The following is a 17,659-nucleotide window of genomic DNA, read 5'->3' as shown; positions in this document are numbered from 1 at the left end:
AACTCCTATCCACCAGATATGATCTGAACCATTTCAGGGCTGTGTCCCTAATGCTGTTTGTCATAATTTAAATGTATTATTAAGGAAGAATTACATAGCCTGCAAGCTAAAGTAAAGGTCAACTGATTCAAATGAAGGTCAGCCTGCAGCTGTTTATATTACATATACAGTATTACATATTGCAATTCAGTAGTCACTGTCTGCACCTTTAGATATCCCAGCACTTCATTTATTGAATGATGTGGAACACTTAACCAATGTTGGACCACCATTATCCAATTGGATACTTGCACAGCAACCTGAATATTTTCCACCAGAAATAACAATAGTGACAAACTCTTATCCCCATTTCTTCCAAGTATAGAATTGTCGAGTGGTGTATTGCAGCCATTCAGCGTCTCTAGATCAGCTGCTCCATGGGCGGCAAAATAAATGGTCTGTAGGGGTGTGACGAGATCTCATGCCACGAGAAGTAATGTAACGAACAGCATACTATAGGGTAGTTAGACTTTTAAAAAGTATTATGAATTCTCATTAAATGATGATTTTAGTCTCGTAATATTACGACTTTTTCCTCAGCATGTCAGAGATCACAGAGATGTGGGAGAGATTCTGAATATGCAGAAAGTTTTGAACATGAGCAGAAAACCTACTGAAACACAGGAGCTATTCAAGTCCAGGAGTGAATTAAAATGAAATAACTTATTATTGAGGTGATAAGGTGCCACAAAAAGGTTACTTCCCCAAACAAAAGAGGAGGGAAGACTAAATCATGACCGCATGTGTGTTGACTCAGCAGGAATCATATGAAATGAGAAAGTAGATCTACATGAGAAAACATATCTGAACGCAATAGAGGATGCATTATATATTATCCTTTCATATTTAAACGTCACCTGAATTTTGTATTTCCCTTTATGTAAATAAAAACATTTTCACCATAAATTGATGCAGAAAAGACAGATGCAGATTGTTTTTTGCCCTCAAAGTGTTTAATGCTCAAAATTTTCAACTGTTCTCCCTCTTTGCCATACCTTTACTTCTTCCCCTCTCTGTCTGATGTCACAAATTTTTCTTCTTTGTCCACACTGGACTTCACGACCTGATCTTTTTCTCACTATTTCTCACTCTCTGTGCCCATGCCTGTCTCTGTCTTTGCTTACTCTTTATAAAACCTTAGAATGTGTAACCGTTTTTGTAAGCACGGCGTGAGAGAAAGGGAGGTGCTGACATCGGTTTCACCAGATATACCTTGTTGCCTTCCAAAAAGATGAAGGAAGCGATCACAATTACCTGGTGGAATGAAGATAAATGGCATGCCTTTCTGTCTTTCCCACTCTACTGTTTAGTTTTCCTTTTTTCTTGCTTTCACTCCCTCACTCTCATATAGCATCCTTCTTCCTATTTGCTTGTTCCATCAGTCCAACAGTATAGGGCTCAATGAAAAAAAAGCATGCATTAAGGGAAGAATTAGGCTTTCCCAGTCCCTTTTCCCTGAGGCCACCCTCGCCAATATATAATCCCAGGTAACAAATTGCAGTATGAGGAAACCCAGGCCTCTTGGTAATGGATCCATTCCAAGCATCAGTTTACCATTGATCATAGTGGAACTAGCTGTTGGCTGCTCAGGGAGTTTCACTGCCTGGTCTGTCGTGTTTTCCACTGCATGAGGCAAGAGAAGCTAGTAGGTCAATAAGAGTCCATTATAACAGCTCGATCCTCGAACCATTCATAAATTAAAAGCATGCTCTTAAACAAGAATTCTGCCAGAGAACAGAACATGGATGTGAAGTTAAAGGATTTCTTTCTGATTTTTAAGGCGCTACAGCAATCTCTTTGATTTGCTGGTGACAAGTGGAGTGACGGCTGCAGTGGTGATCAGCACTTGGGGTCTCTCACAAGTCCCCCAAGTACAATACCCAATCATTACCCCTTTATTCTATATTATGTATCAAAGTGCTTTTCAATGACTTTTAAACAATTAGCAAAGAAAATAATAACATTTTTGAACCATCACAACAACCAACGCAGTAACACTATCGAAATGGATTCCCCTCAGCTGTTAACCACCACGGTCTTGACTACAGCACTGCTGATGTGTGTGGTACAGTGCGATTAATTGAGCTGCTATTAATATTTAATAACATTCACAAGACTGTTCCTCTCATGTACTGATCAAATGCAACAGAACCAGAGCGACAATACAAGACAAAGACCAAGGAGGTGAGAGTAAAGAAACTGTACGATCCTATGTACACCATCACACCAATAACTACCCAAAATGCATCATGTCCCCCAGTGAAAATCCTTCATAATCCTTGAGCTGCATTTGCACTTTGGTTCCCACAGTGACAGTAATGGTCACAAAAAATATCAATTTTCAGATACAGTGATAGTCCTTTAATTTGACATTATTGTAGAAATGATCTCAAGATCCCACCAGGAAGTGCTCTTCTTATCAGTTTTGTTTCAACTGTGATGAATATCTGAGCTGCACGGAGCTGTTTAGACTAGCTGTGAAACACTACACTGCGACACGGGATAGGTGGAACATTACAACCACACTGTGTGACTAACAAGAAATATCCTGAATACACACAAATTCACAGTCACTCCGACGCAGACATTCTCTTCTGACAGTTATATCTGATCGCAACGCACCACCTCACTTCTTTGGCTTTTCAGTGAGGAGTAAAAATAGTCAAGTGCTGCTGAGTGATAAAAGATAGGCTTCCTAGAAAGGCTGTCCTATAATTATGATGCAGATGAAGACTTTTTGACAGCCATGCGAATACACAGATCAAACAATGCATAGCTTCTGATAAAAATGCCGACCCAGAGTTCCCTGACACATCAACTGCAAGGTGAAGTGTGCCCGAGAGAAGTACTTAAGTACATAAAACTGTGTGCAAACACAGTATACTAGAAGACACACTAGTCAGCATCATTGCAGGGAATTTTCAGTGCTTACATACCTTTCAACCAACAGAGTTTTCCACATTATTTGTTTTTTTATCTTTATTTGTTAGTTCAAAGTAAAAAGATAGACAGAGTTCATGGACAACAAAGGTCCACAACTGGAATAAAACACATTTCAAATTTGACAGGTATGTGCTCTGGACCTTGGTCTGTCATGGCTTGAAAATAAATCTTTCCCTGCATCTGTCCTGAATCAGCCTTGCAGGGTTTTCAAAACAATTTCTCTTGAGAATGGGATCAATAGTGTAGCATTTCTGCAGTGGGGCAGAGTATCCTCAATGGCTTCATCTTTAAAGCTGCAGCAGGCGACTTTGCATGTTGGCAGCACCAAATGGTACAAATGGGTGACCACCTAAAGGTTAAAGAATCTGTACCCACAAATAATACTAATTGCACAACCCAAATGTCCTACGAGGGAAAATTGTGGGGATGAAAATTTTTTTTTAGCTGTCATTGAGCTCATTTTGTTTGATTTTGAGGGCTTGTTTTTCATCCATAGGTTTTGATTTTTTGGGATTTAAAAGATAGTAATCAAACAAGAACTTACTCCAAATGGGCCAAAATATGTGACATCAAAAAAGAGAATGAATGAGTTGTTTCAAATAAGACCGTTGTACCTGACAGGAATGGCTGCCATAGAGTCACATTGGCCCATTAACCATGTCAAAGCCACTAAGCAGCGTGGTTGTAACATCTGACAAACTAGAGGTGGGATCAGAGAGTTAATGTAGTGTGAAACCTAAAAAGAAATCGTTTCAGCTGAGTACAAGGATGAGCAGCAATGCTGAGATGGACAGTATTACCTTTAATGGCAAACACTGGCCAAGCCTCAATCCCAGTGTACAATGAACAAAAAAGCTTGATTCTCCTTACAAAATGCCATGTTTGAGTTCTTTAGTTGTATTTGTCTTCTACATATGAGACAGTAAAGCCAGACACAATATTTCAGAGGGACTAGCACAAACAAATTCACGCTTTAAAAAGCAGGTCTTGAATCAGACAGAACAAATCCCTAGTTTAAATTCATGCTGTTAGTTACATTAGCTAGCAGTATGTTGCACAACGTGCATATGTGTCTATGTGTGCCTGTTTCAGCATCCATAATTTATTTAGTTCAAACACAAGATCTGATGACTGAAGCTGCATAACAAACCGTGAATGACCACATGGTATCCTCTGAACATCAAGGGTTTATAGCACGGCACAGGTGTATGCAAACACATTTGTTCCAAGGCTTTGTACATAGACAGACATAACCACAGAATGAGCATTAGTTCAGACTCTCTGCTTTGATGAGGAGAAACTTATATTGTATCCATCCTCGCTTCGAATCGACAGGGGGCTTGATCATTTAATCGCTTTGAAAAGTGCCTGTTGTGGTGGTGGTGCATGTGATCATGAAGGAGATAACTTTTAGCTACACAAGAATATCCATAGAGATATTTCATATCCCATGATCAGTTTGACTCAAACATTCCTAAAACTGGCAGGAAAATGTTCATCCTCATAAGCCAACTTTTAGTCAATACTAGCTAATCAGAGACTCCATGCAATATGACCTCTCTTGCTATAGACTTGACTATAACTACTGTAGGGCTGGTTATCACACTGTTTTGGTACCAACTGCAGTGTATTTGTAGCACTTAAATATATCAAATGCTGGCACTGACTTGGTAACTTTAGTCACATATTTGCTCAATAAAATTTTATTTAGGCAGAGTTCTTGTGAACCTACTTGTGTTTAGACAATATTTGAAATTTGAAGTTTGGGTTCCTTTGTTAAGTTAAAAACATGTTTTTAAGACACAAAGTAAGGTACAAAATAAATCTTTGTTTTATCTGTAACAAAATTTATGTATCGTATCAGCGTAATTATCAGAAAAATGTTAAGTGATACACAGCCTTAAAATGAAAGTCATTTTGAACAAGCTTTAGGTCTACAACGTGCTTTGAACTCTCTGATAAATCTCACAATGTTAGGGATTTTTCATTTATCAGAATTTAAATGCCATGTTGGACAGGATGTATATAATAATAGCAAGCAAGACTTTTAACAGGAATCTACTTAATGACTGGTGCAGGCCTGGCCATGATCCACTGCTGGATTTAGAGGAATGACTGAGCCTAATAGAGAGGAAGAAAAATGGGTTTTGGGGGGAAACATTAGGACTGTGATTTATAACTGTGACATTATCCTCGGCCTTATAAAGATTTCATAACTATACAGACCAAGGGCCTGAGTAAAAACACACACACACATAGTGTTATCCCCAGATTAATGCCACACACCAAAGCAAACACTCAGTGGATGCTTAAGTCACTAATAATTAAGATTAGGCTGTCACATTAATTAATCAAATCCATGAAAGTGGAGTCATTTGCCAGAAAAAAAAACTGTAAAAAGGTTACACCTTTATTTGTTATTAGCTTTCAAATTCAAGAAACTACTGGCAGTCTGATTATACTGCTTTACGACATTTTATCTATATCTTCCCCTTGCGTCATTCACTGCCGTGTGAGGATGGCACATCTATATGTGTACGTCTATGTATGAGTGTCTGTGTCCTCTTGGAGCTGAAGAGGAGGAGGGAGATGCAACTGAAGCATCTGGTGTGAGAAACTGAGAAAACTGGAGACAACCTCACTCAGAGAATCTTCAGGAAGTGTGAATAGCAGAGGATCTGTTTATTGTGACAGTGTGGTAGAAAACCATGTAGTTATAATGCAGTATCACTGCAGTGTATGATATCATACAGTAGTTTAGATTACAGCCACAATATATCTTACAAGTGCAACTGACTTAAATGCCTTAATGTATTAACGTCTACAGTATTTGGCACAACTGTATGGTAGTAAAGTTTTCACAAAAAACTTTTATAATTAACCAAGAACAAATTAATCAAATATTTAATAGTGTCTCATCCTTTATCCAGGAGCTTAACAAAAAAAACAACATAAGTACTGGTGAGTGGATTTCTGGTTAGCATACTACAAGAATTCAGGTGCAGTAGATTCATCTATAATTTTATAAATTAAGGAGAACAACAAAAACTGGAACAAACATATAGTTGGTGCAAAACAATGCTTTGTGTTGCTTTCACACCTAAAGTCAATTCAAGGTTCACTTGGTCCATACCAAGAGGATGTTACCTCTTAGTCCAGATCCACTTTCACCATGAACCAAGGAGACTAAACAGATAACATGTAATATGGACAGAAAGGTAACTTATTCATTGGACTGTTTTTGTGACTGTCATCATGCATCACCAGTGTTCTACCCAATGTCATTCACAGGTCATCAAATACCAACACTTTGCCACGCCCTGCTGCATCTCACACAGACGCAGAGGGTACCCTTTAGCTGAACATAAACCCCACTCTCCTGGGTGAAAGTCCTGTGTTTGTTTGACCCTTCCGTCCATCCGCTAAAGGGTACCTTGTGCGTCTGTATGAGATGTAGAGGGGCGTGCCAAAACATTGGTATTTGATGACCTGGGAGTGAGGCAGTGTTACGAGGTTCCATGTAGGGAAATCTAATTTTGGAGATTAGCAGAATGTTGTGCAGTACTATTTATTGTATCTCATGTCACAAAGTGCTCATAAAGAAATAAAAGATTATGTGCATTATCAGTCGAGACTGCGACAAATCTCATACATTATAAATTACAATGGGCGGATAGAAGTCTTTTTGTAGTGTAATATTACAAGGGGATAGCTACTGTAAGGCAATTACGTTTCAGTCACTTTTTAAAGAGGAACTGCTGAAATAGATGAACAGGGACACAAGCACATCTCTTCTACCTGACAGTTACCAAAATCAGCAGATGAATTTAATGATAAAGTTTAGCTTTTGAATTCATGCAAAAATCTCAGAATGCTGTGGTTGGTTTGCTTTCACACCATGAAACAAACTGCACCAGAGGTTTGTGGTGAGATCAACACCCTCTTTCTCAAGCTGCCTCTTTCCGGTTCTTTATTCACACACCAGAGGTTGTTTGATCCACACCAAACAGTTTTCATTCGAATGTACTTTTACCCACTTATATATAGAGGTCTTACAATCAATCAGTTTTTAAATGAATCTCCGTGATGTAGCCTGTCTCAAGTGACTGAGAATATGTAGAGTGAGATTTACACAAAACAGCGAACATCTCAATAACCCCACTCTATCCCTGAGAAGTCAAAGTACCCTTGTCCCCATTCTGTCAACAGTAAGATACTATATAGCGATGCTGTGTACTGCTAAAGGCCTGTAAATCTTACACAGGCCAATTGCCATTCGTTATATAATTAATAGCAGATGGCAAATACAGTGTCAGCACATGCCGTCAAATCATGTGTTGTAAAAGACAGCCTTATCCCCTTCACCACACAATTAAATAAGGCGAAGAATGAGACGTTTAACCACTAAAGATTAACATACCAGTCAACAGCCAGTCTGTGGCCCAATTCTGCTCCAGTATACTCCATTGTCTGCCATTGTTTAAGTGTAGACCCTCAAATAATCAAAACCACAACTAAACCAGTCACTAAACACTGAGCAGGTATGTGGAGTATTATCCAATCATAAGTTATCTGTGAAAAGGACATTTGTGACGTGATCGGCCATATTTATTATTTGCATGTCTGTAATTCATGTGTAGAAAGAAAGGATTTAGGGCAGATTATCCACTGCAAATTCCTCCGTCATCTAATAAAACAAGCCAGTTTGAATAGGCATGTTTTAAAGTAATAGTGGGTTTCTCTTGGCAGCTGGCGGATAATCGGAGGGAAAGCTCAAGACATTTTACATCTGGACAGTAATTGAGGGAAATCACAACAATTGTTGAAATGGTTCTCAAGGATTTACTTGCAGAGTAAATGTACATGTACATATATATAAACACTTGAGAAATACAGCATGATTTATATAATTATGTATGTTTGTCTGTCTTTTAAACCTGAAATGTTTGCATGAATTTGCACACAAACGTATGCTCTAATTAGACAGTATATAAACAGAACACCTTCAAGTAATACCATCAACCCATCAATATTATATATATTTATATATATTAGGGCTGACCCCAAATAGTCGAAGAATCGATGCTTCGATGGGATCTCACAGTCGAAGCTTTGCAGCGAAACAACGATCATGCCATTTTGGCGATATCAATGTCTGATTTTACATTGAACTACCAGATTTCTCCCAATAAGTTAATATACTGCCTATTACAAAACACATTTTAACGTTTAACGCTGTAAATAAACATGTAAAAAAGAAAAAAACTTTCAATAAATGTTTTTAAAATGCGTGAATAAATCCAAAATTGTAACCCTAACCCTGGGCCGTCAGTGCGCATATGTAGGCGTAGCGTATATGTGTGAAGTGGCAGTGGAGGAACGCTTGCTGAAGAGACGGAAGCCCAGCTTCACTGGTGTTGTGCCGAGTTGTCCGCACCTCCGCAACCGTCGCGGTTCCTCTTTCAAGTAGCTGGAAAGAAAGTCCCGCGAGGAACCGCGACGTGCATGCAGTTGTCATGCAAAACTCTGCACAAAACCGGTGAATGGCAGGCGAGAGAGAGAGAGAGAAACGGGTCTTAGTTTAGTGGAAATTTACAGTGTAAGTTGAATGAACTGAGACTCAACAGGTAGAGCAGGCTGCCCGTTAATCGAAAGGTTGGCGGTTCAATCCCTGGCTCCTACAGGCTGCATGTGGAAGTGTCCTTGGGCAAGATACTAAACCCCAAATTGCTCCACAAGTGTGTGAATGTGTGTGCGCTATACGGAAGATTTACATTTATGTACTAATGGAAGGAAGTCTATGTGAGAATAGGAAAGCTTTTGACACAAATCTGAACAGCTCTTGCGGCCATTTTGCATGAACTTTTGAGAAGGTCCCAAACTTTAGCTGCTCAGTTTTCCATCTACTGTTAAGTCACACAATTGGTGTGCAACATCAGTCAAGCTTTATCCTGTACTGAACAACAAATCTGGTGAAACCTCATGAAACGTTATGAAGGTGAATCTCACTTTTCACCTGAAAATCAAACTTCTTCCATGTTTTAGCCTATCATATAGCCTGTTTGTTAACATTTTGGCCGATCAGCAAGGCATGCTGCTTTGGCTGCTTTGGCTACAAATATTGTTGTGAAAATTCAGATGTTGTTATAGCGTATTATATATTCTATTGCAATAATAGGTAGTAGTCTGCGCAGACTTTATTCATGAAAAAATGAAACATGCTACAGTAATTCAGTTGGGGTTGAAAGCTGGGATAACAGATAATACATGATTTAGCAGTAAAGTTGACCTTAAAGTGACAGCAGTGAGGATCATACAGTCCTTAGAGACTTGTCATATTATGGCACACATGCAGTAACATTTCTAATATTTCTGACATTTTTTGGAAATGGCAGCAAAAACACAACGACACATTATGACAATTTGTAATCACAAAATCTATACACATCTGGACAGAAGCAGAACAATAGAAACTAATCAAAGAGAAAGCACAAACATAATTAATAACCATGCTGTATGTATGGTAATAGGTGCACATGCAAAGCAAACAAAAAAAGGCCAAAACGCTAAAGGTACAGTTCACAAAATGGAGGAGGAAGGATTGCAGAGAAACAATGGGAAGTAAATTGTTTTGATTTCTAAGTCTGACACCATAGCACTTCTTCCCCGCTGGCAACTTGGTATTTACCGGTAAAAATAGACAGCACTGGGAGGGAAGAAAAATCAAATTAATAAATTATTGTGTTTTCCACCATGAGACAGACAGTAGGCGGAAGCGAGGGTGGCTTTGGGTGTACGAGTAAGGTGGAGCAAGAGAGGGAAGGATGAAGGAGATGGAGAGTTTGGGCGGAGAAGAAGAGAGGAGGGAAAGTGGGTGGAAGCAATGGGTTGGGGGAGTAAAGTAGAATTGGAACAAGGGAGGGAGATGGATATTGGTACTTTCTGCTGTGACTGCCCAGATATGATGAATGGCCTGCAGATACCACTGTACAGCTGAATACAAACATCTCTATTGTGTACACTCTGCCTTCTGTGAGTCATCATTTGTTTTTGCCCTCGCTATGTTATACTTTCAGATCTAGCAAATGAGATAGTGAGCAGCAGGAGTCAGCAAATGCATCTCTAATTACCACAAATGAATTCTAATATATTAATATAATATTATATTATTCTAATATTAATGCACTTATCACGACTTAAATCTTCTGTGTGTTCATTCTTGTCTAGCATCTACTGCTTTGTTTAGCAAACATATTTTTATTAGGTCTAGTATTATTCTGTATAATTCTGTTGTTTGCAAATGAAGTTTTGAACTGTGATAGCAGTCTTGTCGGTCTACGAGTCAAACAAGGGTTTAATTGTACCCCCCACCCCCCCACCCCCCCGCACCCCAATCTCGTGACAAACATGTGGGTTTTCTGTGAAAGTTAAGCTAACCTTTTGTACACTCCCTGGCTTAGCTCCCCTCTCTCCACAACTACAAAGTAATGGCACAGATAGATATCCATAAAGTGATGGTTTATTTATAACAACGTTGGGCTTTTACTTTATGTATCTGGGTTAAATCACCGTATTCACAGCTCTACTGCAGAGACGGAAAGAACGGGAAAGCAAACAAGAAAACAGAGAAGAAGAGGAAACTAGAAAAAGAGAGGATTGAGAGGGATGCTGTGGGTAATCAATTATCTTCTATCTATCACTGGCCTATTTCCATCTTTATATCTACATCTATATCTAATCTCCTACTGTAACTTTCTCTATCTTCTTTTATCGCACAGCCTTTTTATTATTTTCTTTCTTTTTTATGTTCCCCTAGTTTCCGTCCTTCTTTCCCCCAATCTTTGCCACTCCCCCCTATTTCTTTCGGCCTCATTTTCTCACTCTTACCCTCCTCTATCTCTCCTGCTCTCTCCCTCTTTTACTCCCTCTGCAAGCTTCCCATCTCCTTGCTCAAACATTAAGCGGTTGTTGGCAGTGCCCCTGATTGATCATTTGTGGCAACCTATTAGTTCACAAGCCAGCTCCTATAGCCTGTGAGGCAATCTGAAAATCATCCTTGTTGGTGTGCCGTCCGTACCCACCCCCTCCCCCCAAATATGGACCAGTTCTTCCTGTGGCCGCATAGAAAGCACAATACAGATGCATGACATGAACACAATTCAGAAATCCCCCTTTACCTGATAATGAAACAATATCTATTAATTTACTTGCGCACCTTGGGTTGGGATTTTCTAATAAGAAGCAGCGAAAGGCTGAAAAAACCTCTTCTCTGCAGTTCAACACAAAGGTAAAATGCAAGTGATCCAGCGCAAAGACGCATCAGTGAAATAAAATATAAATTGAAGTAAAGGTAACCAGTCGTCTGTCCAGGTGGGAGTTTTATTAATCCGGCAACAATTTTAATACTTCACGCTAACAATTAGCAGTTAACTCACTGTTTAACGATGGTTAAACCAAATACACACAAACTTAAAAGTACCCTGTTGAGTTTATGGCCACTAGGAGCGCTGTGGAGCAATGTTTTTTATGAGTGGGTCCCGTTTTGCACGTGTTTTTTCAGGAAGGAAATGTAACTTACTCATGTATTAGGCCACAAAGACACACATACAGTGCATTGACAGTGAAAGCACACAGAAGCTTTGTTTTGTTTGTTTATAAGAAAACACCACAAGGCATCTTTAACCAAAAGGATGATGGTTTGACCACGGCCTTATCTTTCTTTTAGCCTGTCTTCCCCAGAAAAATTACCAAATAGGTAGTTTGTACGTTGTTATGACCCGTATTTATTGTGGCAGTGACCTCTAGAGGCTGTGTGACGGCGGTCCACGTAAGGAGACGGATGGGGTGGAAGGATGGGTCAAACCAACCCAGGACTTTCACACAGAAGAACGGCGTTTGAGTCCCATGTGAAACCATGTAAATGGTGAGTAATTTTGATGTTAAATAGTTACTGACTTTTGTCACCTGACTGATGTATTTATTTGAACCCAAACCGCAATGTTTTCCTAAACATGTTTGCCTAAATCTAACCAAACTGCAACAGTTTCAACGTTAACCGCCTGTTTAATGTTATGTGACTTGCGTCACTTACACATCGTAGTTAAGGTCCGGTCGCCTCTTCCTGGACTGGTTTAGGAAACACTAATATGAGTCGTTTTGGGACGCATGGATAAACAGCCTGTTTTATTGTTTAGGTTGGAGGACTTGTGGCTTTCTTTATTAGCTGGCAATAGTACATGTATGGAAGTATGAGAAACACAATTATCAAAGTAGAGGGTGCAAATTCCTCCTTGTCCATTAACCTGTTATAACAAGTTCAAGTTCAAGACCTTTATTTGTCCCAGAGGGGCGATTAGTTTTGCAGGATAACTTGTTATGTGTTATTTCATATTCACCAGGAAGGGGAACAAGAAGTAATGGGGTAAAATTGAAACTGCCAATGACTTCTAATCAATGAAAAATATCATAAACTAATGCTGACATGAATGCAGTATACTAAAATGGCAGGTCTCAATCATCAACAGCATATAATATTGTCTCGGGAGTAATATTTGTTGTCTCAGACCCTTATTTGCATACAAGGTGGGCGGTAGTGTCTGCTGCAGTATCATTTTGGATCTTTTATTTAAGCAGAGAAACAAAGGATATCGTTGTCATTTTATGCTTTTCTCAGATGATGTATATTCTATTTTGGAACAAAGCTCTTCCATCAACTTGGAAATGTACCATCATGATCCATGTGTTCACGTGCCTTACTGCCCAACACACCAAGCAAATGTGATGTCATCTTGTGGTTTCCTGTGTTTGTCCCGTTGTCACGTTTGTCAAAGTTCATCGAATTACTCCTGGCTAGTTTAACGCCAGCTGTACAGCACAATAACATACCCACTCCTACCTCTTGAAGTGTGGTCTCTGTGCGCCTGATATGTCTGATAAAGCTTCGACGACTTGTACCACTTTCACAGGTGAATACCCAGCCAAGAGAGCACAAAAGAAAGCTCCTCAAGTAAGGTTGTGCAGAGCAGCCGTTTGTGACCAAGACATTCAAAGAGTCAATACCATTGAAAGTAGAGCAGTAAAGGATTGGCCCTTGAACCCCGTATTCCTTCTAAATGTTAAAATGCTGCTAAAGGTCACAGAAGGCCAGAGAATCTTTGCAGTTTTCCACAGAGACAAAAAGGGAGATAGAGGAGGAGAAGCATAGAAAAACAAGAAAGAAAACTAGAAAGGCTGGCAGAAACAGGATAAAAGATATATGTGTAGATAAAGATGACTTTGACTTTTAACTTGCTTTATTAGGGGTGGTGATGGTGCAGTGGATAAGACATGTGCCTTTGGTGTGAGAGACCCATCCACCAATGTGTCCCTGAGCAAGACACTTAATCCCTAGTTGCTCAAGAGGCGTGCAACCTCTGACATGTACAGCAATTGTAAGTCGCTTTGGATAGAAAATGTTTTGTAATGTATTAAAATTTGTCCACCAGAGGAAAACTCATAAAACTATGTCCAAGGCACTCCTCTACACACTTGATGGAATCAAGCCCTCGCTTAGAATATATTGAATCTAGTTATACCAATAGAGGAAAAATATAAGGTGAAATAGTGAGAAAGCACATAAAAAGGAGGTAAAGAAAGTAGAGGGTAAGGAAACAAGCTGATGGAACCTAAAAGATAAAAGATGGAGGATGGAGAGTGAGCGAGAAAGAGAAAGTAGGGCACAGGCGGGAGGAAACGGCACACTGGTGTTCTTTAAAGTTGAGCCATCACAACCACTAAATCCCCAAAGCTGCCTGCGAGGACTCATCCTGCCTCATCCCTTGGTACCGTCGCACCTTTCAGAGCTTCACTCCACACCTCCTTATCCATCTGTCTGGTCCCCCTGCTCTCTTTCACTAAGTTGTCTCCTCTTCAGCGCACAGCCTCTCCGCTTGCCCTTCTTTTTTTTTTCCCCCTCTCCGAGCTGTGTGGTGGCAGAAGAAGGTAGCGTTGCATTCATTTATTAATTTCCTAACCTCGTCCCATACTCTAGAGGCTGCAGTCTGCCCTCTGTTCTCTCATTCTTTCTTTTGTCTCCCTGTAGACGGACTGTCCCCTGTCAGTTTCAGTGGTTCATATGTTTGTGGGTCTTCTTCTGTTTAAGTCTCTATGTTCAAACTCTTTGTCTCTGTCTAACAATGCTGATACACATACACATTTTACTTCTTTGCAGTTTCCATGCTTCCTTGCACTGAATGGAAAATATGAATCAACAGCAACAGGAATGCCATTCACAAACTAAAGGTTATCCATCACCTCGGTGCTGTACTAATTCATGGCAGTGTTCATATAATAGTTTCACTGCAGTTTCATATAAAGAACAATTGCTCATCTTGCAAAGTAATTCTACAGCTGCAATAACTGCGTTTTTACCACTTGGGGGACGTGGAAACAACCTGTGAACATATGGCATATTTCACTTTTTAAGCTGATATAGCAAAGCTTTTAAGCTGAAAGCAGCTGCAAAAAGACACTATGAGCAGTGAGAGAGAACTAAAACAGTAAAGTTACAGGCAGCGAAACCAAAACAATGAGCAGGAAGATGGTATAAAACTGCATAGAGCTAAGGAGAGCTTTAGAGTCTGATGATTCTTCTCTGTGGGTTTGCCCTTGTGAGTCATGTGATCCATTGCTAATATAAAAATATGTATTACATCTCATTTTAACTAAAGCAAACATTTTGTAATTCAGTGCTGAATCCTGTTTGTCTGACTGAATAAACTACTGAAGGTGAGATCTTATGTACATTTTTGGCTAATTAATGGTGTATTATGGTTAATAACTTAATACAAAACATTATATTTGTATTTCTTCAAATTAAACTTAACTTTTGTTGAGTAATAGTCCCTTTTGATAGTTTCTATCAAAAAAGTGTGAATCCATACAGCTGCATCGCTTAAAAAAGCAAATTTGTGCTTAGTCAGCCCATCAATGATGAGACAAAAGATCTGAATAGACTGGGATGCATCGTGACTTGAAGCTGATGCTTAGCCAGGATGACAAAGCAACATCCAGTGTTGCACACACAATAGTACGATGCAAGTAGACATTCTCTATATCATAAGACAACAAAATGTGTGTTAACTGTTGCAACATACTTTCACAACATCACAGCGATGGCTGAGGTTCAGTACAGTGTGTAGTTTGATTAAAAAAGATTTTTTTCCAGATCTGAGATTGTGAGGTTTAGTTGCACAAAGTACATAAATGCATGTTTATTACATAGTGAAGTGACATCAAAGCAGTAAAAGACATCATGTGAAACTAAACTAAAAACATGGCTATAGACTTCAGGGAAACTCCCCACTCAACCTCTCCAACAATAATCAATGCCTCACCTATTGAGACAGTGGAGTGTTACAAGTACGTAGGAACAAAAACTTGAACTTTGACCTTAACACTTCTGCGGTCTACAAGAAGGGTCATCAGAGGCTTCGTTTTCTGCGAAGATTGAATACCTTTAATTTGGACAAAACTTTAATGACTCTTTTATAAATCTATGACCACCCTCTTTTGGAGGAATTTGTTCTTCTCCCTCTGGGCAAAGATACAGATTCCCAAGAGGAACAGATAAATTTGCACTGAGCTTTGTTCATGTCTCATGTATGTTTGTTTTAACGCTATTGCAAATCAAATTTCCCCTGGTATGACAATACAGACTGAATTTAATTTGATTTGAACTGATTTGAATTGAATTGATCATCTTTATTGTTGTATACCTTCGGGGACTCAGTCTTACTTCCGCATAAACGGCCTTAAAAGTATGAAATTGTTTAGGATGAAAGTATGACAAATTTAGGAATGGATCTATCACCTATTTCAGAGCGGGAACAACAGTAGCTAAGGCAGCACACTGTAAGGTTTACTCTCAGTCTGCAGTTTGTTACTGCTCATATGTGATTAAAGCCTCTACCTGAAAGTAAACAACACAATTTCACAGCATTTTCACAGCCACATTTTTGTCAGGAAATGAGTCTTCTATGCTCCTCCATGGTTTAACTTGTAGTTAAGTGTTATATATTGCTCAAATTGTTTTGAATTACTCCAACAAACACGACTGACACACAAACACAATCTTCATCAGTCAGTGTGGGTAACAAGCACATGCTCTTTGTCAACTTACTGCTGGAAAAAAAGGTATAATCTGTTTATGATTCACTGATTTCAAGACATTCTGTTTTCCTTGCTTTCATAACTGAATAAAAAACTTGTTTTTAAAATACTACATGTGCAATGAGGCCCACATTGAAAATGTGTGTTAGCTGCGGGATCAATTAGCTCTGAGCTTTTCTTTCATGTGTCACTTTGTTGGTTATATACACATTTGTTATTTACATCCTGGACGTGTTCGCTGGCAGTCTTTGCTCTTCAAAAAAGGCTCAGAGTACCACCACATTCAAATAAACATTAGCATTTCAGGTAAGCAAATATTGTGCTAAAACTTGAAATCCATCAAAAAACTGCTTTTATCTTGCAGATAAATAAGTAGAAAATGTGTATTTCATTTGAATTTATGTTTACTTTTGTGAAGTAGCATCTGGGACAGACAACAGACAACAATACAAACTATAGCAACAGTTTTTTACCTTTGTAGAACAATGTAACTCAGACCATCTGCATTTATCCCAACTCCACATTGTAAGAGGGAGGTTTGTAAAACTTACTACATGTTTGCACCATTACTAAACAGACGTTTAGATGACAACATCTCTGAGTCAACGGGGAAGTGAGAATTAAACTGCCACAATCAGTCTTGTCACTACTGCATTGCACATAAACTGTTAACAAATGTTAAGGACTGCTCTTCATTTATAGGGTGGGGGATCATCAAAAAACCTTTAAGCACTGGGAGGGACTTGTGTTTTTATTGTGGCAAGAGTGGAGAACCTTACAACTTTTAAATGGTTGCATTTTTTATTTATTTTATATACATATTTTCTTTTCAAAATACTAAACTCTTCCACACCTACCTAAACCTCATTGAACCTCAGTGTGGCTGGATGATCCGTCACAGAATTCTTAAACACCCCATTTACACCTGGTATTAAAATGTGATCGGTATTACAGATCTGTAAAGTCATCTTCATAATAAACGATCCAATCTTGTCTTTGTGTTTACACCTGGTATTTTAACGCATTCTTTTTATCCTCTTTGAGATCAGATCGCTGTCCTCCAGAGCAAAACCTGCGCGTGAGTAATTTGAGTTGGTAAATTTACCCCAGACTCCCTTAAAAAAATCACATAGTTTTGTGAGTTGTTGAGTTAGGGGAAACTTTATTAAAAAGCCTACATTAGGTTATTCCTTTCTTTGTATAAAAAATATTGTGTCAATTTGTCCTAGTGTGTTGCAGTACCGGCGTGTAAGCTCCTCAGTCAATAGATATATGCCTTTTAACAGCAGATCAGTTGCATTTTGCTTGCTTTTGTTTGTGTTGGTGATAATTCTCACTCCCTCCGTTCTGTTTACTGGTCAGCATCTTATTTTTGTTTCAGACCTGGATAACGGTTGGAAAATGTCAGTCTTTACCTTTTATTTTCACCAGTACTAGCTAGTTTTTGTGTGAATAATAAAAAATATGGTTATTTAAGGTGTAGGGAGGGTCGTGCATTGTCCCTCAGTCACTCAGGGAGAATCAAGGA

At 39.0% G+C, this 17,659-nt stretch overlaps 1 protein-coding gene across 1 annotated transcript in view; it reads right to left on the bottom strand.

Moving 5' to 3' along the window:
- tmem163a (transmembrane protein 163a) overlaps positions 1-17,659 on the bottom strand; it is a 68,157-nt gene that overhangs the window by 43,313 nt on the left and 7,185 nt on the right. The window lies entirely within an intron of this gene.

Source organism: Micropterus salmoides, unplaced genomic scaffold (genome assembly GCF_014851395.1).
Source record: "Micropterus salmoides isolate LMB-PRFRI ecotype aquatic unplaced genomic scaffold, ASM1485139v1 Ms_hic_scaffold_15, whole genome shotgun sequence".
NCBI lineage: Eukaryota > Metazoa > Chordata > Actinopteri > Centrarchiformes > Centrarchidae > Micropterus > Micropterus salmoides.
Note: the sequence above shows the minus strand (reverse complement) of the source record. Positions and strands in the feature narration are given on the sequence as shown.